Source organism: Moschus berezovskii, chromosome X (assembly GCF_049115385.1).
Source record: "Moschus berezovskii isolate FMDL1 chromosome X, NW_MosBer_1.0, whole genome shotgun sequence".
NCBI lineage: Eukaryota > Metazoa > Chordata > Mammalia > Artiodactyla > Moschidae > Moschus > Moschus berezovskii.
This window is the reverse complement of record NC_142488.1, coordinates 48,364,714-48,390,662: the sequence shown is the minus strand read 5'-3', so window position 1 is coordinate 48,390,662 and position 25,949 is coordinate 48,364,714. Positions and strand designations below refer to the sequence as shown.

The 25,949-nt window shown below is 38.9% G+C and overlaps 1 protein-coding gene across 4 annotated transcripts in view; it reads left to right on the top strand.

The window, feature by feature from the left end:
- The first annotated feature begins 582 nt into the window (after positions 1-582).
- KLF8 (KLF transcription factor 8) overlaps positions 583-25,949 on the top strand; it is a 234,966-nt gene continuing 209,599 nt past the window's right edge. For 3 of the 4 annotated variants that reach the window (XM_088833848.1, XM_055438680.2, XM_088833847.1), the window contains exon 1: positions 583-1,138. The gene's annotated coding sequence lies outside the window, so the exon portion shown is untranslated. The remainder of the gene's footprint in view (positions 1,139-25,949) is intronic. The other variant, XM_055438682.1, reaches the window with a different exon arrangement.

Genomic DNA, 25,949 nt, shown 5'->3' with positions numbered 1-25,949 from the left:
AGGACTATTGGAAAAACCATAGCTTTGACTAGATGCACATTTGTTGGCAAAATAATGTCTCTGCTTTTTGGCCTGAATAACCAGATGTTCCCATTAACCGGAATGGAGAAAGACATTAAACATGATTTCTGATGGGTTATTCTAGAGTTCCACTAATACCTGTGGATTGGACCTCAGGGTCCTGCTCCAACTTTGAGCAGCCTAATTATGGAGTGGGGCACTCCTTTTGGCTAAGAGCAATGAAGCACATTTTGGGGAATCCCCAACTTCTCCCTCCTGATTGTATTCATAAACTTGGAGATTTAAACAGATGAGATAGAGAAGACTGAGCACATTGGGCCAGGCAAAACGGAGAGTCCCCAGGCATAGGGAAGCTGCTGTAGCCACTTCAGCACAGAAACTATAAGATTGGGCAGCGCCAAGGCGGGCGCTGCAGGAACCTTCTTGGCGATCTGGAAGCCTAGAGAACCATTTTTTTTTTTTAACTAGAAACAAAGTAAAGAAAAGAGATGGGGTGGGGTTTGGTGGTCTGGCCCGCCGGAAGGAGCTTGGGTGGAGCCTACTGTGCAAGCCTCGGGGCAGACGGGGAGAGAAGGCCGCCACTAGCAACTAACATCAGCTTCCGAAACTCAACAGAGAGGTCGGAGGTATTGTTGGAAATGCCAGGAACCCCGTGATTCTGTCTGCCCGCCAAAGAGAGATGAAAACCCAAGTTGTGCGGTGCAGCTTTAAAGGGGCTGGTGATTGACAGAATGTGTAGCAGTGGATGGGGTGGAGCCGCTGGGTGGGGTCTGGGACAGGCAGCTGGGAGAAACCAAAAGGAAGAAAAAAGAAAACCGTAGCCCCTGAAATCGCTAATGCCAGGGGAAGCTAGCCAGAAAGGGAGGACAGGAGGGTTTTAGAGCTCACCTCCATTCCTATCCTGATCAACTCTCTCAGACCCTTCTATCTCCTTTTGAGATAATTAAAACCTACTGTACACCGGCCCTAGTCGGTGCCCGTTCCTAATTCCACTGAATTAGATTTGTAGTACGAGTGAGTGAAGACCCCGGGTCCACCACCTCAACCTTGGCCCCGCCCCATCGGCCTGGCCCGGGGCTGGGAGCAGAGGATGCCTTTGGAGGCGGAGAATCCGAAAGTAAGTCCCTTTCATTTTGCTTACCCACCCTCTCCCCTTCCTTTTGCTGCCCTCACTGGGGTATTCTCTGGGCGGCAAAGAGCCACCTTACCGAAGGAGACTCTTTCAAAGAGGACACAGAGGGTTGGACCGGGTAGGGTGGGGTAAGAAGGGGAGGGGAACGGAGGAGGGGTGGCGCTTTAAAGCCTAGCGGAGCTGCCATCCATGGGATAGGAAGCTGGTTGTTTGATTAGTGCCTTGATTTCCTCTCCTGCCCTTAGAGCCTCGACTTACCCCTCCAGGCATTTTTTTTTTTCTTTTTGTCACAATCCACCGCGTCTTCTGGCTGCTTAAAGCTTCTAGCTGTGAGTTGGGAGGGCTCCATCTTGCCCAGCTTCTTAAAGCGGCAGTGCACCAGTTCGGCTGTGGGAAATAGATACTGAAAATTCGATTTCGAAAAGGATGGCACTGACTCATCTTACTATGACACAAGGTGTGTTGGGGGAATTTGTACAGAGAGGTCAGTTTTTCCTCCTTATAACAGCCTCCAAACTTGTTCTAATATCCAGCTGATTCTCAGGAGGCGCATCCTGGGCTATACTGCCAAGTTGTACAGTAGTTAACTGCAGAGTCAACTGGCCTTGCACCTTTAACTCAAGAGGAAAATTTACCAAGATTTGAAAAAATAATTTATTTTACAAATATTTATCAAAAGTTAGGTTCATTGTCTGTGGCTGATCCCACTGCTGAATGTCTGTAATATGTCAGGACCATGTAGAGTGATGTCACTGACTCCTTTCTTAACAGATTGGTGGCCAAGGTTTCTTCCTAGAATCAAATGTTGAATTTGATTTCAGCATTTATCAAGCATGTGTCACGTGAAGGTTCCCATTATTCATCTTTATTGTCTTGTCTTTAGTACCAAGCATTCATATGCCCAAGCCCAAGTGACTGGGAGATTCAGCTGAAAGAGATAGGAACTCAAGTCAAAATGGCATGCAAATAGAGAAGGGCAGGATATTTCAATAGGGAAGCTAAGGCTACCTTGACTGATCTGTTATTCCCATGTCCATGTCCAGCCTGGAAGATTGTCTTGGGCAGGAGGGTTTTATCACCCCCCTTCTGCTGTTAAATAAAAGAACTAGTGTGGTGGAAACTTGTTAGAAGGCCTCATACGGATCAGTGGCATCTTTTCCAAGTTTATTTTTCTTATGTTTCTACTTAAGGAGGATGGCAGGTCTGGATGGAGCCTAATGATATCCTGCATGTCAAAGATAAGAAAATGTGTTGTTTGAGGTTTGAGGTCTAATATTTCACTCTGGGTTTCTTTCTTTTTTTTATTTAGGTATGAATTGTCTGTGCATATCTATGCATTTCTATTTGGTCAATGAAATGCCATAGCTTCTAGCACTCTGCAGTTTACCAGTTCAGCTATCTCTGGTATTAAATGCAAGGCAGACACCCTCTCTTTTTTAATGTGCTAGGTTTCATTGCATCCCCAGTGTCAACTCCCATCAAGGGCCTGCATTGGTTTTAGGTTTCTCGGCACCATTTATTAAAGCACATTCCTCCATCCCTTCTTTTCTCAATTGGTTTTCCAAACCCCAAAATGACCTTATTCTGAATGGCCATAACATTGAATCCACTGGGTTCAGATAAAGAAAAAAGCCTCAGTGTTCTTTCTCTCTAAAGTCACTGGTCTATGGGTTCCTAAAAACAAAGGAAACATGAATTCAACTGGAACCCTCCTGGTTACTTTTACCAGTGGGAGTACAGTCCTGCTCTAGAGCCAAGAGCCACTTGTACTTGTCACACACACTAAAATCTGCTACCCACACCCTGGCATGGAGAGTGGGAAGGAACTGTGTGCTGACTCCACAGTTAACCTCCTAAATTTGATAAGCATGAAATATGTTAGGTATTGCTGTGCTTCCATTTTAATATTTGATTGTCCCTTTGTGTTCATGTTGGTTTTTCTTTGGGATAGTTTCTAGATGCAGGATATAGCTGTCATAAAATATGGTTGATCTCTTCCTAGGGCAGTGAAAATTTTGTGAACCCACTAACAGTAATACAGGCAAGCAATAGAAATCTTTCTCCAAAGGTTTCAAGTGACTTTCCTAGAGAAATTAGTTTGTTGTCATTGATTCTGCTTTCTGGACTTGCAGACAGTTTCTGTCTACACAGAGGCAAAAGGGCTTTGTAAGAAATAATTGCAGAAAGGACACTTTATCCTCTTTCTTGCTCTCTATTTCACAAGCAGTAGTTTCGATCTGCCAACTCCTCTTCTAGAATCTGGTAGCCTAGGCTATTCTTGCTTAGGCTAGTATAGCCTATGCCTACATTTACTTTGGTATGAGTTCCTTCCTGGTTTTTTCTCAGCGTTCAAAGATAAGGACCTATGAAAGACAAAGGTATCAATAGGAAAGTACATCGTGTTATGAGATTCATTCATTAATCAATTCAACAAATACTTACTGAGAACTTACTCTGTGCCATCACTGCACAAGACTCTGGAGAGTCTGCAAGACAAGTCCCCTGCCTTTTTGGAGATTGTATTCTAATGAAGGTATGTTAGTGGATGGGGTTTTTTTTTGGGGGGGGATATGAATAAGATAGCAGAGGGATTGGGGAGAGCTATTTAATAAACAGTCAAGGAGGACTTCTTTGATATGATGATTTTTAAGAATATATATGAATAAAGTGAAAGAACTAGCCATGAGAATACCCAAGGGAAGAGTATTCTTGACAGAGAAAATAGAATTGCAAAGGCTTGACGTGTTCAAGGAATAGCAAAGCCAGTATCACTGGAGTGAAGAGGAGAATGGTAGCACATGATTTCAGAGAGACAGAGAAGCGCCAGATCTTATAGGACCTTGTAAATACTTTGGATTTTATTCCAAGTGAGATAGGGAATCATTTTTAAAGAAGATAAATAATCAACAATTATTATATTTATTATTATATTTAAAATTCTACTCTTGTAAGGAGGATAAATCTTCAGTTGTTCATCTTAGCATAATCAAGATAGATTATGATTTTATGATTTGAAAAAATTAGTAAGCTTATTCAATCCTGGGTGTTCATTGGAAGGACTGATGCTAAAGCTGAAACTCCAATATTTTGGCCACCTCATGCGACGAGTTGACTCACTGGAAAAGAGTCTGATGCTAGAAGGGATTGGGGGTGGGAGGAGAAGGGGATGACAGAGAATGAGATGGCTGGATGGCATCACCGACTCGATGGACATGAGTTTGAGTGAACTCCGGGAGTTGGTGATGTACAGGGAGGCCTGGCGTGCTGTGATTCATGGGGTCGCAAAGAGTCGGACACGACCGAGCGACTGAACTGAACTGAACTGAACTGATTTGAACTGAACTGATTGCTGAATTCATGTAACTAATTTAATTTTATACTGGCCATTGTTTCATAACAATTATCTAAAAAAAGATTTCAAACATATTTGAAACTACTGAAATACAAAAATTATTTTCAGCATAATTTAATTTAAAAAAATCACAATAAATTTATTAGCACAAGAAGAATGCTTAACCTTATTAAGAAAACATTCACAAGATTGTATAGCATTGTTTAGTCTAGCATGAAATTATGAAAATTATTCACTTGAAAACTTCTTTTTTTTTTATTTTTTAATTTTGGTCTTGCTGGCACACATAATTTCATGTAGGTTATATACTATTCTTCCCAGTAGGGAAGTTCTTCCCAGTAGGGAAGTGTGTTTCATGTATTATTTCATTTAATCCTCACAATAACCTTGTGAGGTAAGCAATATTATCATTTACATTTTACAGAATAGGAAACTGTGGCACAGGAATGTAAAGTGCCTTACCAAAGGACACAGAGCTAGTAAGTTAAAGAGGATTCGTTCTTTCCCATACCTTCTGAAAAGTTGTTCCATCAGCTTCTTTTTCTTTGGTTCTTCCACCCATCCAACCATTCCCACCTAATATAGTTATCATTTATTGAATACCTGAAAGTGAAAGTTGCTCAGTCGTGTCGACTCTTTGCAACCTCATGGACTAGACAGTCCATGGAATTCTCTAGGCCAGAATACTGGAGTGGGTAGCCTTTCCCTTCTCCAGGGGATCTTCCCAACTCAGGGTTTGAACCCAGGTCTCCCGCATTGCAGGCAGATTCTTTACCAGCTGAGTCACAAGGGAAGCCCTATTGAATACCTACTCTGTGCCAAGCCCTCTATTGAAAAATTTGCATTTATCAATTCATATAATGTTCACAGTAATCCTATGTAGTAAGTACTGTTGTTCTCCCAATTTTTCAGTTAGGGAAACTGGGACAGAAAAATCAAGCAACTTGCCCAAGTTTATATAACTCGGAAAGAGCAGATGTGAGATTTGAACCCAGGTCTATAAAGTCTACACCTTGATTATTATGCTCTACTGCCTAGTCTTTAACTTGCAAACACATTTATTTCCTAAGTCAGTCTTTATTGAACAGCCCTTACTCAAATTATTACCCTATTTTTTGGCAGTTTCCATTTAGATCATTATTGAAACTGCTCTCGCAAGAGTTACCTGAAAATCTCCTAAATGTCATGTCATGTACTCTCAAGGTTTTCAACATACTTGGCTTTACTACATATAAGGTTGTTGTACTTTCCTTCCATGTTTGAAGCCTTCCCTTCCTTGTCTTCTGTGATAATACTCTAAGGTTTATTTCCACGAACCTCTCTGATTGCTCTTTTTATTCTCTTATCTTGCTACTCTATACTCCTTATATAGGTCATCTCATCCACTTAAGAGTTTCAACTGCCATTTATATAGCCTATATGACAGTCTCCATCTCCAACTGAATGCTTTTTCTTAGCCCGGACCCATCCATTTGTCTGTTAATCAGACATCTTAACTCGACACCTCTACACTTAATATGTTTAAAATTGAATTCATCATCAAACTCCCTGACTCCAGTTTCTCTCCTTCACCAACAGTCACATAATCAACCAAACAATAAAAGCCTAGCAATAAAGCCTAGGGTCATCTATGACTCTTTCTTCTCCATAGCTTCTAGATTCTGCTTCTTAAATCTTTGTATCCTCTGCATTCCCAATTGTAGTGTCTTTGCATAATTTTTCATCACATATGACCTGGCCTATTAACATAGCCCCTTACTGTTGATTTATCTGCCTCTAATCTCTGTGGCCTTTGTTGTATGTTGAATTATGTCCCTCAAAATATATTGGATTCCTAATTTCTGGTACCACAGAATGTGACTGTATTTGGAGACGGGGTATTTACAGAGGTAATCAAGTTAAAATGAGGTAGTTAGGCCAGGTCCTAATCCAATATGACTGGTATCCTTATGAAAAGGGGAAATTTGGACAGAAAGACTCATAGAGGAAAGATGATCTGGAGAGACACCGGAAGAAGACAGTCATCTATAAGCCAAGGAGAGTGGCCTAGACCAGATTTTTCTCTCAGAGCCTTCAGGAGGAACCAAACCTGATGACACTTTGGTTTCAGAGTTACAGCCTTCAGAACTGTGAGACAATACATTTTTGTTTTTAAATCCCCTGTACTTTGATGTGGCAGTCCTAGCAAAGTGATATAATTTCCAGTGTAGTCTACATTTTAGGATATTTCTAAAATACATGTTTTTATCTTGCCAATCCTATGTTTAGAATTATTCAGATTCCCCTTCACTTACAGGATTAAATCCTTGCCTTTTGGTAAGACACTTCATAATTTGTCCTCAACCTACCTTTCATGTTTATTGCCTGTGACGTCCTTATCACAGGAGTTACATTAAGCTAACAGCTACTTCTCAAATATGCCATGATCTTTCACAAACATCATGTCTTTGTTCATGCTATCAGGAATTCCATGTGTTCTTTCTCATCTTACAACATGTACTACTCCACCTCCACCTTTCCTTCCACTCCATTCTTCTCTTTTTGATAAACTCTTATAACAGAACATGATACCCAATTCATTTTCTCTGTGAAGCCTTGAAATATAGGTAAGATTTGAATAGCCAGAGTTAAGGGGGAAAGATATTCTAAGCAGGAAGAGCCATATAACAAAAGGCAGGTAATGAGTATCAATATAATGTGGGTTGAAGGGGAATGGAGTAGAGTTATGGAAAAGTGAGGTTAGATAACTCTTTTCCTTTGGTGATAATATTTGTTGTTGTTCAATTGTTCAGTCGTGTCTGACTCTTTGTGACCCCATTTACTGCAGCATGCCAGGCTTCCCTGTCATTCACTGTCTCTCAGAGTTTGTTCAAACTCATGTCCATTGAGTCAATGATACCATCACCAACTCATTGTTGATAATATAGATGGGACCAAAGTAGCTTCTGGAGAAGCTGCAAGGTCAGTATTCTCCCTCCATAGTGTCTCAGGAAACAGATAGGCCTCAAAGAATATTATTATCCAGCTAATGTCACCCGATAATGAGATAAGATTGCCTGTATTATGTTCCTTGGAAAGCTGGTCTTTATAATAAGACCATGGGCTTGGGGTACATTTGCCGATCAGTGATGGTATGGTAGTAGAGCAGAAAATACTCAACAGGGTTTAGAGTCCTTTTCTGCTGTAGGTTATTTAAACCTGACTGTATATATTAACCATTTCTACTTATATAAAACAGATAGTTTTGAAAGGAAGAAGCAAAACTGATTCATTAATCTCACTCACTCATTCAACATACATGCGTGGAAGCCCTCAATGTGGATAGCTCTGTGCTACAGAATGGGAATACACAAATATAAGATCTCAACTTTGCCCTGGAGATCAGCTGGGAGACAGACAAAGTTCTAGCTAATGTCTAGTACTGGTTGCTCACTTATTGCTAGGGTCCACAATAAGCTTTGCATGTGTCTCACTTAAATTCCCAGTAGGGTTATACCCATTTTGTGGGTGAGGGCACAGGTTAGGGAAAGGTTGAATAAATTCAGGAGGGAGGAATTGGAAAATTGACAAGTGAGCAAATTGTTAACATGAGTAGAAAGGATGTTGGTGGCATTTGGGGTAAAGAAGTCAAAGAAGACTTGGTAGAGGAGGTGATGTTGAAGGATAATAAGAGTTTTCAAATATCAATGAAAAAAATTAGTCAATCTAAGAAAGAAATGGAAAATTTTATTTGAGCCAACCTGAAGATTATTACCTTGGAGACAGTCTTTCAGAAAGTTCTCAGGACTGTTCCACCCATTAGAGGTCAAAGCACAGTTATATAAGTTTTTGAGACCAAAGTTTATATGTCAAATGCTGTACTGATAGTTTAAGCAATCCAGATCTACACATACAAAGTGAATCGGCAGATCATGGGTCATTATTGTCCCTTATAAGAATAAGAAGGAAGAGTGTGTCCTCAGGATTTGTGACTCTATGAGATTAAGAAGGAATATTATCTCCTCAGGAGGTCTGGTTAATGCAGATGCACAATACCCACTAAAGGGAAGGAAGGAGACCTGAATGGGCAAAGAAAAATATTATGTTCAAAGTTTTTCTCACTTTGCCATAGAATATAAATTTTATTTCATCAATTTTCCCCTTTTGATAATTATTATTATTATTATTTTTTGTTAGAAAGCACTAGGTGATAAAATAGTTGCTCCCTCAATGCCAGAGTGGTTGCTTACTTACCTTTGATTCATCATGTCCCTCAGTGTTGGGTCTTACTGGCCTGTTTTCTTTTTTCCTTTTAGTAGGATATGCTAGTAAGATATCTGGCAAAGACTAGCAGTCAATTCTAAGTTGTCCAGTAGTACTTAGTGCAATTTTACCTTGCATGTGCATTGTGTATGTCCATTTATAGAGAGCTATCCGTTCCGTTCCGTTCTGTCGCTCAGTCGTGTCCGACTCTTTGCAACCCCGTGGACTGTAGCCTACCAGGCTTCTCCGTCCATGGGATTCTCCAGGCAAGAATACCAGAGTGGGTTATCATTTCCTTCTCCAGGGGATCTTCCCGACCTAGGGATCGAACCCAGGTCTCCTGCATTGGAGGCAGACGCTTTAACTTCTGAGCCACCAGGGAAGCCAGATGTGATCAAAATTGACAGTAGGAATGACCATGTCATTAATAAAGTTTTAAGCCAAGATTCTCCTAAACCAAACCATTTCCCTAGTATTTTTCCTAAACAGGGAAGAACATCATTTAGAGCAGAAATTTGATTCTTCATGTGTCATGAGTTAACAAATGTTATGGCCAAATGATCTTTGTGAGTGGTGTGATATAGGGACCTGATTTCATATTTGTGCATGTGGTTATCCAGTTTTGGCAACACCATTTGTTGAAGAGACTACCCTTTCCCTACTGAGTGTTCTTGGCTCCCTCGTCAAATATTAGTTGACCATGTAGGTGGAGATTTATTTCTGGGCTCTCTCTTCTGTTCCATTGGTTTGTGTGTCTATATTTATGCCAATACCATACTGTCTTAATTACTATAGATTTACTATAGTTTGAAACCAGGATGTATGATGCCTTACTTCTTTGTTCTTTCTCATGATTGCTTTGGTTATTTAGAGTCTTTGGGGGCTGTATACAAACGTTGGGATTTTGTTATCTATTTCTGAGAAAAATGACACTGGAATTTTTATGGGAATTGCTTTGAATTTATAGATGTCTTTGGGTAGTTAGGGATATTTTAACAATATTAATTCTTCCAACTCATCAACATGGGATATCTTTCCATTTGCTTGTGTCATCATTGATTTCTTTCAGCAAAGTCTTGTTCTTGTTATATAGATCATTCACACCCTTGGTTAAATTTATTCCTAAGCATTTTATTACTTTTGATGCTATTGTGAATGTGAAAGATTTCCTCCTTTCATTTTCAAATGTTTTATTTTTAGTGTATAGAAGTCCAACAGATTTCAGGATTTTTTTTTCTGTTAGATGCTTAATTTTTAAATTGTATAAATGTGAGAACTGAGACATAAATAAGCTGTACAGATGAAGAAACTGAAGCACAACTAAGTGTCATACATTAGGTCATATAGCTGACTAGATAGTCAGTGATTTAAAATGAGGATGTTTATTTTATAGCCTGCATTTTTATTGAATTTGTTGATTAGTTCCAACATTTTTCTGGTTGAATCTTTGAGATTTTCTATATAGAAGATCATATCATCTGCAAGTAATGACAATTTTGCTTCTTCCTTTCTGATTAGGATGATTTTTATTTCTTTGTCTTGCCTAATTGCTCTAGCTAGGACTTCTAGTAGTATACTGAATAACACTAGTGAGAATGGGCACACTTTCCATGTTCCTGATCTTACAGGAAAAGCTTTCAGCTTTTCACTGCTGGGTACCATGTTACCTGTGGGTGTGTCATATATGGTCTTTAAGGTACATTCCTTATATACCCAATCTGTCAAGGATTTTTTATCATGAAATGGTGCTTTTTTGTGTAAAATACTTTTTCTGCATCAATTGAGATAATCCTATGATTTCTCTTTCATTTTATTGATGTGGTATATCACTTTTATTGATTTGTGTATGTTGGTGTTGGAGAAGACTCTTGAGAATCCCTTGTACTGCAAGGAGATCCAACCAGTCCATTCTAAGGGAGATCAATCCTGGGTGTTCATTGGCAGGACTGATGCTAAAGCTGAAACTGCAATACTTTGGCCACCTCATGCGACGAGTTGACTCACTGGAAAAGACTCTGATGCTGGGAAAGGTTGGGGGCGGGAGGAGAAGGCGACGACAGAGAATGAGATGGCTGGATGGCATCACCGACTCTGTGGACATGAGTTTGAGTGAACTCCGGGAGTTGGTGATGGACAGGGAGGCCTGGCGTGCTGTGATTGATGGGGTCACGAAGAGTCGAACACGACTGAGTGACTGAACTGAACTGAAACATCATTATATCACAGGTAAATTGTACTCAGTCATGGTATATTATTCTTTTTATGTGTTCTTGAATTTAGTTTGCTAATATTTTGTTGAGAAATTTTGCATCTATATTCATCTGGAATATTGGTCTATATTTTATTCTACAGTATTCTTAACCTTGTTTTTGTGTCTGGGTAATGTTGACCTTGTAAAAATGATTTTGGAAGTGTTTCCTGCTCTTCAATTTTATATAAAATAAAGAAAGGAAATGCCAAAGAATTCTCAAACGACTACACAATTGCACTCATCTCACATACTAGTAAAGTAATGCCCCAAATTCTCTAAGCCAGGCTTCAGCAATACATGAACCATGAACTTCCAGATGTCCAAGATGGTTTTAGAAAAGGCAGAGGAACCAGAGATAAAATTGCCAATATCCACTGGATCATCAAAAAAGGAAGAGAGTCTCTGAAAAACATCTATTTCTGCTTTATTGACTATGCCAAAGCCTTTGACTGTGTGGATCACAATAGACTGTGGAAAATTCTGAAAGAGATGGGAATACCAGACCACCTAACCTGCCTCTTGAGAAACCTATACGCAGGTCAGGAAGCAACAGCTAAAACTGTACATGGAACAACAGACTGGTTACAAATAGGAAAAGGAATACGTCAAGGCTGTATATTGTCACCCTGCTTATTTAACATATATGCAGAGTACATCATGAGAAACGCTGGGCTGGAGGAAGCCCAAGCTGGAATCAAGATTGCCGGGAGAAATATCAATAACCTCAGATATGCAGATGATACCACCCTTATGGCAGAAAGTGAAGAAGAACTAAAGAGCCTCTTGATGAAATTGAAAGACGAGAGTGAAAAAGTTGGCTTAATGTTCAACATTCAGAAAACTAATATAATGGCATCTGGTCCTATCACTTCATGGAAAATACATGGGGAAACAGTGGAAACAGTGGCTGGCTTTATTTTTCTGGGCTCCAAAATCACTGCAGATGCTGGTTGCAGCCATGAAATTAAAAGACGCTTACTCCTTGGAAGGAAAGTTATGACCAACCTAGACAGCATGTTAAAAAGCAGAGACATTACTTTGCCCACAAAGATCCATCTAGTCAAGTCTATGGTTTTTCCAGTGGTCATGTATGGATGTGAGAACTGGACTATAAAAAAAGCTGAGTGCCGAATAATTGATGCTTTTGAACTGTGGTGTTGGAGAAGACTCTTGAGAGTCCCTTGGACTGCAAGGAGATCCAACCAGTCCATCCTAAAGGAGATCAGTCCTGGGTTTTCATTGGAGGGACTGATGCTGAAGCTGGAACTCCAATCCTTTGGCCACCTGATGCGAAGAGCTGACTCATTTGAAAAGACCCTGATGCTGGGAAAGATTGAGGGCTTGTGGAGAAGGGGACGACAGAGGATGAGATGGTTGGATGGCATCACCAACTCGATGCACATGGGTTTGGGTGGACTCTGGGAGTTGGTGATGTACAGGGCGGCCTGGCATGCTGCAGTTCATGGGGTCGCAAAGAGTCAGTCATGACTGAGCGACTGAACTGTACTGAACTGATAGAAAGGTTGGTGTTAATCTTTAAATGTTTGGTAGACTCCATCAGTGAAGATATCTAATCATAGGATTTTCTATATTGGGAAGTTTTTGATGACTGATTTCCTTACTCAGTATTGATCTGGTCAGCTTTTCTATTTCTTCCAGATTTAGTCTTGGTACGTTGTGTGTTTGTAGGAACTTGTCCATTTCTTCTAGGTTATCTAACTTTTTGATGTATAAATGTTCCAGTGTTCTTGCCTGGAGAATCCCAGGGATGGGGGAGCCTGGTGGGCTTCCGTCTGTGGGGTCACACAGAGTCGGACACGACTGAAGTGACTTAGCAGCAGCAGCAGTCTCTTATAATGCTATGCATTTCTGTAGTATCAGTTCTAATATCTTCTCTTTTATTCTAATTTTATTTGCATCTCTTTTCTTTCTTTGTTAGTTTAGCAAGAAGTAGTGTCAGTTTTATTTATCTTTTAAAAAACTTAGACTTTAGGGGTGTTAATCTTTTCTATTGTTTTTCTGGTCTATTTTATTTATTTCCAGTCTGATCTTTATTACTTCCTTTGTCTGCTAACGTTGTGAATAATTTGTTCTTCTTTTTCTAGTTCTTAGAAGTGTAAAATTAGTTGTTTATTTTATTTCTTTCTAATTTCTTAATATGTGCATTTAGCACTAAATTTTCCTCTCAGAACTGCTTTGTTCTGGTATACTGTGTTTCCAGTTGCATTTAAGATACTGTTTAATTTCCCTTTGGCTTTTTCTTTGACTGGTTGTTTAAGAGTTTTGTCATTTATTTATTGTCCACATATTTGTTGATATTTCATCTGTCCTGTGTTGTTGACCTCTAGTTTCACACCACTGTGGTCAGAAAAGATACTTGCTATGATTTTACACTTCTTGAATTTACTAACACCTGTTTCATGTCCTGCCATTACGATCTACTTTGGCGGATTTGCTGTCTGCTCTTTAGAAGAATCTGTATTCTGATGCTGTTGGATGGAATGTTCTATAAATTTCTATCAGTTTCATTTCGATTAATGTATCATTCAAGTGCATTTTTTCCTTTCAGATTTTCTGTCTTGATGATGTATCCCTTGCTGACTTTGGGGTATTGAAGTTTCTATTATTGTATTATTTTGTATGTTTTCCTTCAGATCTGTTATTATTTGCATAACAAATGTTGTTGGTCCATGTTGTGTGTGCAGATATTAATGATTTTTAAAATTTTATTTATTTTCAACTGAAAGATACTTGCTTTATAATATTGTATTGGTTTCTACCATACATCAACATGAATAAGCCATGGATGTTCATTGGAGGGACTGACGCTAACGCTGAAACTGCAATACTTTGGCCACCTCATGCAACGAGTTGACTCACTGGAAAAGACTCTGATGCTGGGAAAGGTTGGGGGTGGGAGGAGAAGGGGACGACGGAGAATGAGATGGCTGGATGGCATCACCGACTCTGTGGACAGGAGTTTGAGTGTACTCCGGGAGTTGGTGATGGACAGGGAGGCCTGGTGTGCTGTGATTCATGGGGTCGCAAAGAGTCGGACACGACTGAGCAACTGATCTGATCTGATCTCTGATACATATGGACCCTCCCTCATGAACCTCCCTCCCACCTCCCACCCCATCCCAACCCTCTATGTTGTCACACAGCACCAGACTTGAACTCCCTGTGTCATACAGCAAATTCCCACTGATTATCAGTTTTGCACTTAGTAATGTGTATGCTTCAGTGCTACTCTCCCAATTCATCCCATCTTCTGCTTCCCACACTGTGTCCACAAGTCTGTTCACTATGTCTACATTTCCATTGCTGCACTGCATAGATTCATCAGTACCATCTTTCTAGATTTCTATATATATATGTGTGTTAATATATGATACCTGTTTTTCCCTTTATGACTTACTTCATTCTGTATAATAGGCTCTAGGTTCATCCTCCTCATTAGAACTGACTCAAATGCGTTCTTTTTTATGGCTGAGTAATATTCCATTTTATATATGTACTATGACTTCGTTATCCATTCATCTGTCGATGGACATCTAAGTTGCTTCTGTGTCTTAGCTATTGTAAATAGTGTTGCAATGAACATTGAGGTACATGTGTCTTTTTCAGTTACAGTTTCATCAGGGTATATGGCCAGTAGTGGGATTCTTGGGTCATATGTTAGTTTTATTCCTGGTTTTTTAAGGAATCTTCATGCTGTTCTCCATAGTGGCTGTATCAGTTTACATTTCCACCAACAGAGCAAGAAGGTTCCATTTTCTCCACACCCTATCCACCATTTATCGTTTATAGATTTTTTTTATGATGGCCATTCTGACCAGTGTGGGATGATACCTCATTGTAGTTTTTATTTGCATTTCTTGAATAATGAGTGATGTTGAACTTCTTTTCATTTGTTTATTAGTCATCTGTGTGTCTTATTTGGAGAAATGTCCATTTAGATCTTCTGCCCATTTTTCAATTGAGCTGCTTGTTTTCCTGATGTTGAGCTATATGCTGCTGCTTCTGCTAAGTCACTTCAGTCATGTCTGACTCTGTGCTACACCATAGACGGCAGCCCACCAGGCTATGCCATCCATGGAGTTTCCAGGCAAGAGTACTGGAGTGAGCTGTATGAGCTGCTTATATATTATAGAGATTACTCCTTTGTCAGTTGTTTTATTTGTAATTATTTTCTGACTTCTTTATCATCATATAATAATCTTTTTGTTTCTTGTTACCATTTCTGGCTAAAAGTCTATTTTGTTTAATATAAAAATATTTACCCTCACTTTCTTTTGGTTTCCACTTGCCTGGAATATCTTTTCCCAGTCCTTTACATTGAGCATATGTATATCTAAAAACTGATGAGAATCTTTTGTATGCAGCATATTAGTGTTAGTCGCTCAATTGTGTCCAATGCTTTGTGACGCCATGGACCGTAACCTGCCAGGCTCTTCTGCCCATTGAATTCTTCAGGCAGGAATACTGGAGTGTGTTGCCATTCCCTTCTTCATGGGATCTTCCTGACACAGGGATTGAACCCAGGTCTCCCACATTACAGGCAGATTCTTTACTGTTTGAACCACTGTAGGCAGCATATAGTTGAGTCTTTTTTAATCCATTCAACTATTCTGTGCCTTTTGATTGGTAAATTCAATCCATTTACATTTAGAGTAATTATTTTAGGACTGGAAATACCATTTTATTGGCTGCTTTCTGGTTGTTTGTATTTATAGTGCTCATTTTCCCCTCTAATTCTCCCTACCATTGTAAATTGATATTTTTTCATGGTGGTATGCTCTGTTTCCTCTTTTTAAAAAATATTTCCTGAATGAACTTATTCTAGATTTTTGCTTTGTGGTCACCATGAAGTTTAAATAAAACATCTCCTAGATAAAGCAATTCACTTTATGCTCATAGCAACTTCTCTTTGATTACCTACAGTGGTTCTACCCTTTTATGCCCCACTTTGATCACAGTTCTTTTTGTGTTGTTCACTTGTTAAGAAAGTATAGTAGCTACAGTTATTTTTAATATTCTTGTCATTTAACCTTTATACTGTAGTTAAGTGGTTAACACACCATTCTATTATAGAATTAGTTTTCTAAACCCAACTGTGTTTTTCATCATCACCAGTGTGTTGTTTTATTTGAGGGGGGGGGCTTTCATGGCACTGATTAGTATCTCTTTATTTTGGCTTGAGGAACTCCTTTCAGCATCCATTGCAAGGTAGGTCTAGTGGGGATGGACTCCATACATTTTTGTTTGTCTGGGAAAGTCTTTATTTCTTCTTCGTATTGGAAGGTTAACTTTGCTGGATAGAATATTCCTGGCTGACAGGTTTTATCTTTCTACAATTTGAGTATTTCATCCCACTCTCTTCTGGCCTGTAGGGCTTTTGCTGAGAAATCTGCTGATAGCTTAATGGTGGCTCATTCAAAGGTTACTTTTTTCCCCTGGCTGTCTTTAGGATTCTTGCTATATCTTTGATTTTTGACAGTTTCATTATATTGTGTTTTAGACAATGACTTTTGGCATTGAGATAATAGAGTGATCTATTAGTTCTTGAATTTGGATGTCCAAGTCTATTCATGCTTAGGAAGTGCTTCACTATTATTTCTTTAAATAAACTTTCTACTCCCTTCTCCTTCTCTTTTCCTTTGGCAATCCCAATTATTCTAATATTTGTCTTTTGATGAGACTCCACAGATAATGTGGGGTTTTTTCTTTTTGCTCTTTTCATTTTTTTCCTTTTTTCTCTTCTAACTGTATTTCAAAATTCCTATCTTCTAAGTCACATATTCTCTTTTCCATCTGCTGTACTGCACTATAGATGCTCTTTATTTTATTCATCACTTCATTTATTGAATTGTGCTGAATTTCTGTCTGGCTTTTTTATTGTTATTATTATTTCTCTTTGTTAAAAAACTCATTTTCTTCATGTATTTTTCCCTGATTTTGAATTTTCTTTTTGAGTTTTCTTATAGCTTGTTAAGTTTGTTTAAAACAGCTACTTTGAATCCTTTATCAGGTGGATAACGATATTTTATGCATTTGAGCTTGGTCACTGAAAAATTATTGATATCTTTGGGCAGTGACATATTTCCTTGATTTTTCATGTTCTTTGTAGTTTTGTGTTGGCACTTTTGTATTTGAAGTAGCAGATACATCCTTAAATCTTACTGGTTGCTTTAACATGAAGTCCTATTCATTGATATTGGTATAGCTGAGGTTTCCTCAGATGTTGTTGGGCAGACCTGCTCCACTTTTCTTGTTCCTTTTTATGGCAGAGTTAAGCTCTTATGTCTTCTTCTTTTGTTACAACTCACCAAGCTTCTCTTGTTACAACTCAGCAACTCACCAATTTCACCAAGAAAAGAAAACCTCACTTTCTTTTCCAGAAGATGGTGATACAGTTCTAGTTTTGATTTCTCACTTGCCTGCAGGTCATGGTCCATTTTTCTGAGAGTACCCTGATCACCAGATCTGCTCTTTGGTGCTGCACTTTGGAGCTTGTACAAGGATCTACCTGTAGATTAGGGGAGACATAGGTTATATTTAACTTATATGCAGAGTACATCATGAGGAACACTGGGCTGGAAGAAGCACAAGCTGGAATCAAGATTGTTGGGAGAAATATCAATAATCTCAGATATGCAGATGACACCACCCTTATGGCAGAAAGTGAAGAGGAACTCAAAAGCCTCTTGATGAAAGTGAAAGAGGAGAGTGAAAAGGTTGGCTTGAAGCTCAACATTCAGAAAACGAAAATCATGGCATCTGGTCCCATCACTTCATGGGAAATAGATGGGGAAACAGTGTCAGACTTTATTTTTTGGGGCTCGAAAATCACTGCAGATGCTGATTGTAGCCATGAAATTAAAAGACGCTTACTCCTTGGAAGGAAAGTTATGACCAACCTAGATAGCATATTCAAAAGCAGAGACATTACTTTGCCAACCAAGGTCCGTCTAGTCAAGGCTATGGTTTTTCCCTTGGTCATGTATGGATGTGAGAGTTGGACTGTGAAGAAAGCTGATCACTGAAGAATTGATGCTTTTGAACTGTGGTGCTGGAGAAGACTGTTGAGAGTCCCTTGGACTGCAAGGAGATCCAACCAGTCCATTCTAAAGGAGATCAATCCTGGGTGTTCATTGGAAGGACTGATGCTAAAGCTGAAACTGCAATACTTTGGCCACCTCATGCGATAAGTTGACTCACTGGAAAAGACTCTGATGCTGGGAGGCATTGGGGGTGGGAGGAGACGGGAACGACCGAGAATGAAATGGCTGGATGGCATCACCGACTCGATGGACGTGAGTTTGAGTGAACTCTGGGAGTTGGTGATGGGCAGGGAGGCCTGGTGTGCTGTGATTCATGGGGTCGCAAAGAGTCGGACATGACTGAGCGCCTGAACTGAACTGAATTGAGGTTTAGCACTTGGGGCACTGGGGGTACATATGCACCCTGTGGGGAGATCTTTGGGTTGGGTGTTCCCAGAGCCTTTTGAGTGGACTTTCTTCTGAAGTCTTGAAGCAGTTAGCAAGTCACCATCTATTTAATCTCCTTTATTAGTCTTACTTGTTTCTTTCCCTTTCTCTTTCCTCCTCCCCAAGTCATGTATGTCCTGCTTTAGTACATTGGGTGCTGTGGAAGAGAAACAGGTTTTTCTGGCTATGACCCATATAACTGGCGAAGCCAGACACTTACCACTTTCCACCTTCTCCACAGGAGAGGTTACCACCACCCGCCCCATACAGTGTTACCCTGGAAGCAATGACTGTTAACAAGTTCTTCCTTCTCCACTACATCCAAACTTGTATCCTTTCTGCTGTGGTGACTTACTGAGTCTCTACTGGCTTTCTCCCCCACTTAGCAGAGCCATGACCGGCAGTGGCAGCCATCCCAGATCTCTGGAGCTGTACAAGTAGAAGATGACAACCTAGATCCCCATGGTTGTCCCTCTCCAACATGTACACACTCAAGGTTCCTCCCTTCAGATGTGCACCTACATGCCTCTGGCCCCAACCCCACACCAGCTCCCATCGCCATGCACCCATGTCAAGACCCAGCAGTCAGAGTAGAAGGCACTGATAGTCAGGTCCCCTGCAGCTACTTTTATACCCACAGTTGGCTTCAGCCCTTGCTGCTAGTTCTGGCTTCTACTGCTATGTATGTGTCTGCAACTGGCCTCTTCCACTACTCAGGCACCTGCAGCTATTCCCCACTGCTGAGTGTGTGCACACCACCAGGTCTGACCACCACTGCTCTCTGCCCTGGTCTCTAGCTACTGGACCTGGAAGTACCACACATCCATGAACTTGCTGCCCTGCACCACTTGACCTGGGTCTACAACACAATCCAGTTTGCTCTTAACTTAAGGTGAAGGTCAGTCCATAAAATCTGGGTGAGGTGAGTGCTTTTTCAAATGCACAGACACCTGTGCAAGACTACTGTGGGGATCAGGAAGAATCAGGAAAGCATGACACTACCAAAGAAAACCAATAACTGACCTCAAAAAAAGAAAAAAAGGATAGTCACGAATTGCTTGAAATAGTCAAAATAATTATTCTAAAGATGTTCAGAGAGGTACCAGAGAACTCAGATGAACAGAGTAATAAAATCAGAAAAACAATACAAGAACAAAATGAGAAGTTCAACAAATAAATAGAAAACATAAAAAGAATCAAACAGTAATTTTGGAGCTGAAGAATACAATGACTAAACTGAAAAATTCTATGGTGAAGCTTCTGCTTCTTCCAAGTAGAAGAAAGAATCAGTGAGCTCAAAGAAGTATATCAATTGAAATTATTTAATCAGAGGAGTAAAAGGCAAAAAATAAAAAGAATGAAAAGTAATGATCAAGTGTATTGATTAAGAAATTACTCAAAGTTGTCTAGAAACATTTTGTGATACCAAGTAAATGTTTACTAGAAAAGAGACAGTTTAGTGTGGGCATGAGTGAAGACCCTTTCTATGCTGTGTCTTTCCTATGAAGAATATTTAATATATTGTGTTTGGTCATTTATAAAAAAATTACATGCAGTAGCATAAAACTTGGGATAAATAAATGTTTGCTAAAAGGCATTCTGATGAGTAGTACTCACTTACTCTTTCAATACATTTTTTTAATTGCTAACTACATGACAGGCACTGAACTCGGTGCTGGAGTATTGCATGAATGAGATATTTTGAAGATATTTTGTCCCTGCCCTTTTGGAACTTACAGACTAGTATAGGGAGGCAGACAATGAACAAAATAGATAGTTAATGAATAAACAAGCAAGATTAAAAACTATGATTTTAGAGATGTCCTATGAAAGAAAACAATGAGATACAGTGAAAAAATGATTGGGGGGTCACTTAAGTTGGTCAAGCTTCTGTGAGGAGATTACTTTTGAGTTGAGATCTGAAAGATAAGAACAAGCTAACAGAGACAAAAGTTGGGGACAATAATATTCCAGGAAGGTTAATAAGTGCAAGGCCTGAGGAGAGAATGTACTTGTCATGTTTGAGAATCTCAGAGTGGTAGTGCAGTGAAGAGGAAGAACAGGTGAGGAGATCTGAAAGGTAAGCAGACCTATCTCTCTCATCCCACCCCCACCCTTTAGATTTCTTTTTTTTAAATTTATTTATTTTAATTGGAGGATAATTACTTTACATTATTGCATTGGTTTTGCCATACATTGACAGGAATCTGCCCCGGGTGTACATGTGTTCCCCATCTTGAACCCCCCCCCACCTCCCTCCCCATCCCATCCCTCTGGTTCATCCCAGTACACCAGGGCCAAGCATCCTGTATCATGCATTGAACTTGGACTGGCGATTCATTTCGCATATGATAATATACATGTTTCAATGCCATTCTCCCAAATCATCACACACTCGCCCTCTCCCACAGAGTCCAAAATACTGTTCTATACATCTGTGTCTCTTTTGCTGTCTCGTATACAGGGTTATCGTTATCATCTTTCTAAATTCCATATATATGCGTTAGTACACTGTATTGGTGATTTTCTTTCTGGCTTACTTCACTCTGTATAATAGGCTCAAGTTTCATCCACCTCATTAGAACTGATTCAAATCTATTCTTTTTAATTGCTGAGTAATATACCATTCTGTATATGTACCACAGTTTTCTTATCCATTCATCTGCAGATGGACATCTAGGTTGCTTCCATGTCCTGGCTATTAGAAACAGTGCTACGATGAACATTGAAGTACATATGTCTCTTTCAATTCTGGTTTCCATGGTGTGTATGCCCAGGAGTGCGATTGCTGGATCGTATGGCAATTCTATTTCCAGTTTTTTAAGGAATCTCCACACTCTTCTCCAGTGGGTGTACTAGTTTGCATTCCCACCAACACTGCAAGAGGGTTCCCTTTTCTCCACACCCTCTCCAGCATTTATTGCTTGTAGGCTTCTGGATAGCAGCTATTCTGACTGGCGTGAAATGGTACCTCATTGTGGGTTTGATTTGCATTTCTCTGATTATGAGGGATGTTGAGCATCTTTTCATGTGTTAACCATCTGTATGTCTTCTTTGGAGAAATGTCTTGTTTAGTTCTTTGGCCCATTTTTTGATTGGGTCATTTATTTTTCTAGAATTGAGCTGCAGGAGCTGCTTGTATATTTTGGAGATTAATCCTTTATCAGTTGCTTCATTTGCTATTATTTTCTCCCATTCTGAAGGCTGTCTTTTCACCTTGCTTATAGAACTGAACTGATAGTTTCCTTTGTTGTGCAGAAGCTTTTGATTTTGGTTAGGTCCCATTTGTTTATTTTTGCTTTTATTTCCAATATTCTGGGAGGTGGGTCATGGAGGATCCTGCTGTGATTTATCTAAGAGTGTGTTTTGCCTATGTTCCCCTCTAGGAGTTTTATAGTTTCTGGCCTTTCATTTATATCTTTAATACATTTTTAATTTATTTTTGTGTATGGTGTTATGGAGTGTTCTAGTTTCATTCTTTTACAAGTGGCTGATCAGTTTTCCCAGCACCACTTGTTAAAGAGACTGTCTTTTCTCCATTGAAAATTCTTGCCTCCCTTGTCAAAGATAAGGTGTCCATAGGTGCGTGGATTTATCTCTGGGCTTTCTATTTTGTTCCACTGATCTATATTTCTGTCTTTATGCCAGTACCATACTGTCTTGATGACTGTGGCTTTGTAGTAGAGCTTGAAGTCCGGCAGGTTGATTCCCCCAGTTCTATTCTTCTTTCTCAAGATTGCTTTGGCTATTCGAGGTTTTTTGTATTTCCATACAAATTGTGAAATTATTTGTTTTAGCTCTGTGAAAAATACCGTTGGTAGCTTGATAAGGATTGTATTGAACTTATAAATTACATTGGGTAATATATTAATTTTCACAATATTTATTCTTCCAATCCATGAACACAGTATGTTTCTCCATCTATTTGTGTCCTCTCTGATTTCTTTCACCAGTGTTTTATAGTTTTCTATATATAGGTCTTTTGTTTCTTTAGGTAGATATATTCCTAAATATTTTATACTTTTCGTTGCAACGGTGAATGGAATTGTTTCCTTAATTTCTCTTTTTTTTCAATTTAAATAATTTTTATTTAATAAATGGTACAAAGCACAATGCCAAAAACATGAACAGTTAAAATTTCACCAAATGAAAAAAATACTATAGAATACACAGTTGCAAAAAGCTACATTAAGTTATTTTACAACTGCCTTAAGCTGCAAAAAGAAAAAAAACCCGAATACCATACCTAAGTTATCCCTCTCTCAAAATAATGCCATTTATATTATAAACCACGAGCTCCCCATCAAAAGATGGGAACTGCTTTTGTTAATTCATATATATATATATATATATATATAACTGTATCACTTTGCTATACACCTGAAACAAACACAACACTGTAAATAAAATATAGGTCAATATAAAATAAAAATAAGTAACAGATCTTTGGGGCTTTACACTGAGTTAGAGTTCCTATCAGAGGGATAACAGCACCACAGCCGCACTGAATCCTCATGAAGGAGGCACACGAACGACTGGGTTACAAGAGTTATGGGAGTGACAGCTGCTGATTTCCCAGAAACTACAGCTCACAGAAAACCAACAAAGGCACGAGATACAGACCATTCACTTATGAATGTGTAAAACTCAAGAAAGTCCACATCACTCCTACAACATGTCGAAAGTGCCTCAGAATTCACACAATACCAACTTTCTCATGGTTCTGGTTAAATTACATATACCAATTTATAACAAATGGCAAAATCTGTAAATCTGTTCAAAGTTTTAAAATATTACGTAAGAATAGTTTCTTGTATTTCTATGCCACCTTTATAGTTCTGGTTTCTCATTTCTTAAGTAGTAAATTCAGCGTGCAGGTTCTATCCCAGGCTGATTTATACACTTCCAGGAGGAACGACCTCTTAAATCCACAGAGTGTTGAGTTGGGGAGCCCCCAACCACGTCAGATTCGTTTCACATATGATAATATACATGTTTCAATCCATTCTCCCAAATTATCCCACCCTCACCCTCTCCCACAGAGTCCAAAAGGCTGCTGCACACATCCAAGTCTCTGCTGTTGTCTTGTATACAGGGTTATTGCTATCCTCTTGCTATATTCCATATATATGTGTTAATATACTGTATTGGTGTTTTTTTAATTTCTCTTTCTATTTTCTCATTATTAGTGGTATAGGAATGGAAGGAATTTCTGTGTGTTGATTTTATATTCTGCAACTTTACTATATTCATTGATTAGCTCCAGTAATTTTCTGGTAGAGTCTTAAGGGTTTTCTATGTAGAGGATCATGTCGTCTGCAAACAGTGAGAATTTTACTTCTTCTTTTCCAATTTGGATTTCTTTTATGTCTTTTTCTGCTGATTGTTGTGGCCAAAACTTCCAAAACTATGTTGAATAGTAGTGGTGAGAGTGGGCACCCTTGTCTTGTTCCTGACTTTAGGAGAAACGCTTTCAATTTTTCACCATTGAGGATAATGTTTGCTGTGGGTTTGTCATTTATAGCTTTTATTATGTTTAGGAATGTTCCTTCTATTCTTGCCTTCTGGAGGGTTTTTATCATAAATGGATGTTGAATTTTGTCAAAGGTTTTATCTGAATCTATTGAAATTATCGTATGTTTTTTATTTTTCATTTTGTTAATGTGGTGTATTACATTGATTGATTAACGGATATTGAAGAATCCTTGCATTCCTGGGATAAAGCCCACTTGGTCATGATGCGTGATCTTCTTAATGTGTTGTTGGATTCTGATAGATTTTGTTAAGGATTTTGCATCTATGTTCATCAGTGATATTGGCCTGTAGGTCTCTTTTTTTGTGGCATCTTTGTCAGGTTTTGATATTAGGGTGATGTTGGCCTCATAGAATGAGTTTGGAAGTTTACCTTCCTCTGCAATTTTCTGGAAGAGTTTGAGTAGGATAGGTGTTAGCTCTTCTCTAAATTTTTGGTAGAATTCAGCTGTGAAGCCGTCTGGACCTGGACTTTTGTTTGCTGGAAGATTTCTGATTACAGTTTCAATTTCCGTGCTTGTGATGGGTCTGTTATTATTTTCTTCCTGGTTCAGTTGGGGAAAGTTGTACCTTTCTAAGAATTTGTCCATTTCTTCCAAGTTGTCCATTTCATTGGCATATAGTTGCTGATAGTAGTCTCCTATGATCCTTTGTATTTCTCTGTTGTCTGTTGCGATCTCTCCCTTTTCATTTCTAATTTTATTGATTTGATTTTTCTCCCTTTGTTTCTTGATGAGTCTGGCTAGTGGTTTGTCAATTTTATTTACCCTCTCAAAGAACCAAATTTTGGTTTTGTTGATTTTTGCTATGGTCTCTTTTGTTTCTGCCCTAATTTTTACGATTTCTTTCCTTCTACTAAACCTGGGGTTCTTAATTTTTTTCCTTTTCTAGTTGCTTTAGGTGTGGCGTTAGGTTATTTAGTTGACTTTTTTCTTGTTTCTTGAGGTATGCCTGTATTGCTATGAACCTTCCCCTTAGCACTGCTTTTACAGTGTCCCAGAGGTTTGGGGTTGTTGCGTTTTCATTTTCATTCGTTTTTATGCATATTTTGATTTCTTCTATAATTTGTTTGCTATTCAGCAGCGTATTGTTCAGCCTGCATATGATGGAATTTTTAATAGTTTTTCTCCTGTAATTGAGATCTAATCTTACTGCATTGCGGTCAGAAAAGATGCTTTGAATGATTTCCATTTTTTTGAATTTACCAAGGCTAGATTTATGGTCCAGGATGTGATCTATCCTGGAGAAGGTTCCGTGTGCACTTGAGAGGAAGGTGAAATTCATTGATTTGGGGTGAAATGTCCTATAGATATCTAGATATCAATTAGGTCTAACTGGTCTATTTTATCATTTAACGTTTGTGTTTCTTTGTTAATTTTCTGTTTAGTTGATCTATCCATAGGTGTGAGTGGGGGCATTAAAGTCTCCCATTATTATTGTGTTATTGTTAATTTCCCCTTTCATACTTGTTAGCATTTGTCTTACATGTTGTGGTGCTCTTATGTTGGGTGCATATATATTTATTATTCTTATGTATTCTTGGATTAATTCTTTGATCATTATGTAGTGTCCTTCTTTGTCTCTTTTCACAGCCTTTGTTTTAAAGTCTATTTTATCTGATATGAGTATTGCTACTCCTGCTTTCTTTTGGTCTCTATTTGCGTGGAGTATCTTTTTCCAGACTTTCACTTTCAATCTGTATGTGTCCCTCGTTTCGAGGTGGGTGTCTTGTAGATAACATATATAGGGGGTCGTGTTTTTGTATCCATTCAGCCAATTTTTGTCTTTGATTGGGGCATTCAACTCATTTATATTTAAGATAATTATTGATAAGTATGATCCCATTGCCATTTACTTTACTGTTTTAGGTTCGAGTTTATACTTTCTGTGTTTCCTGTCTAAAGAAGATCCTTTAGCATTTGTTGGAGA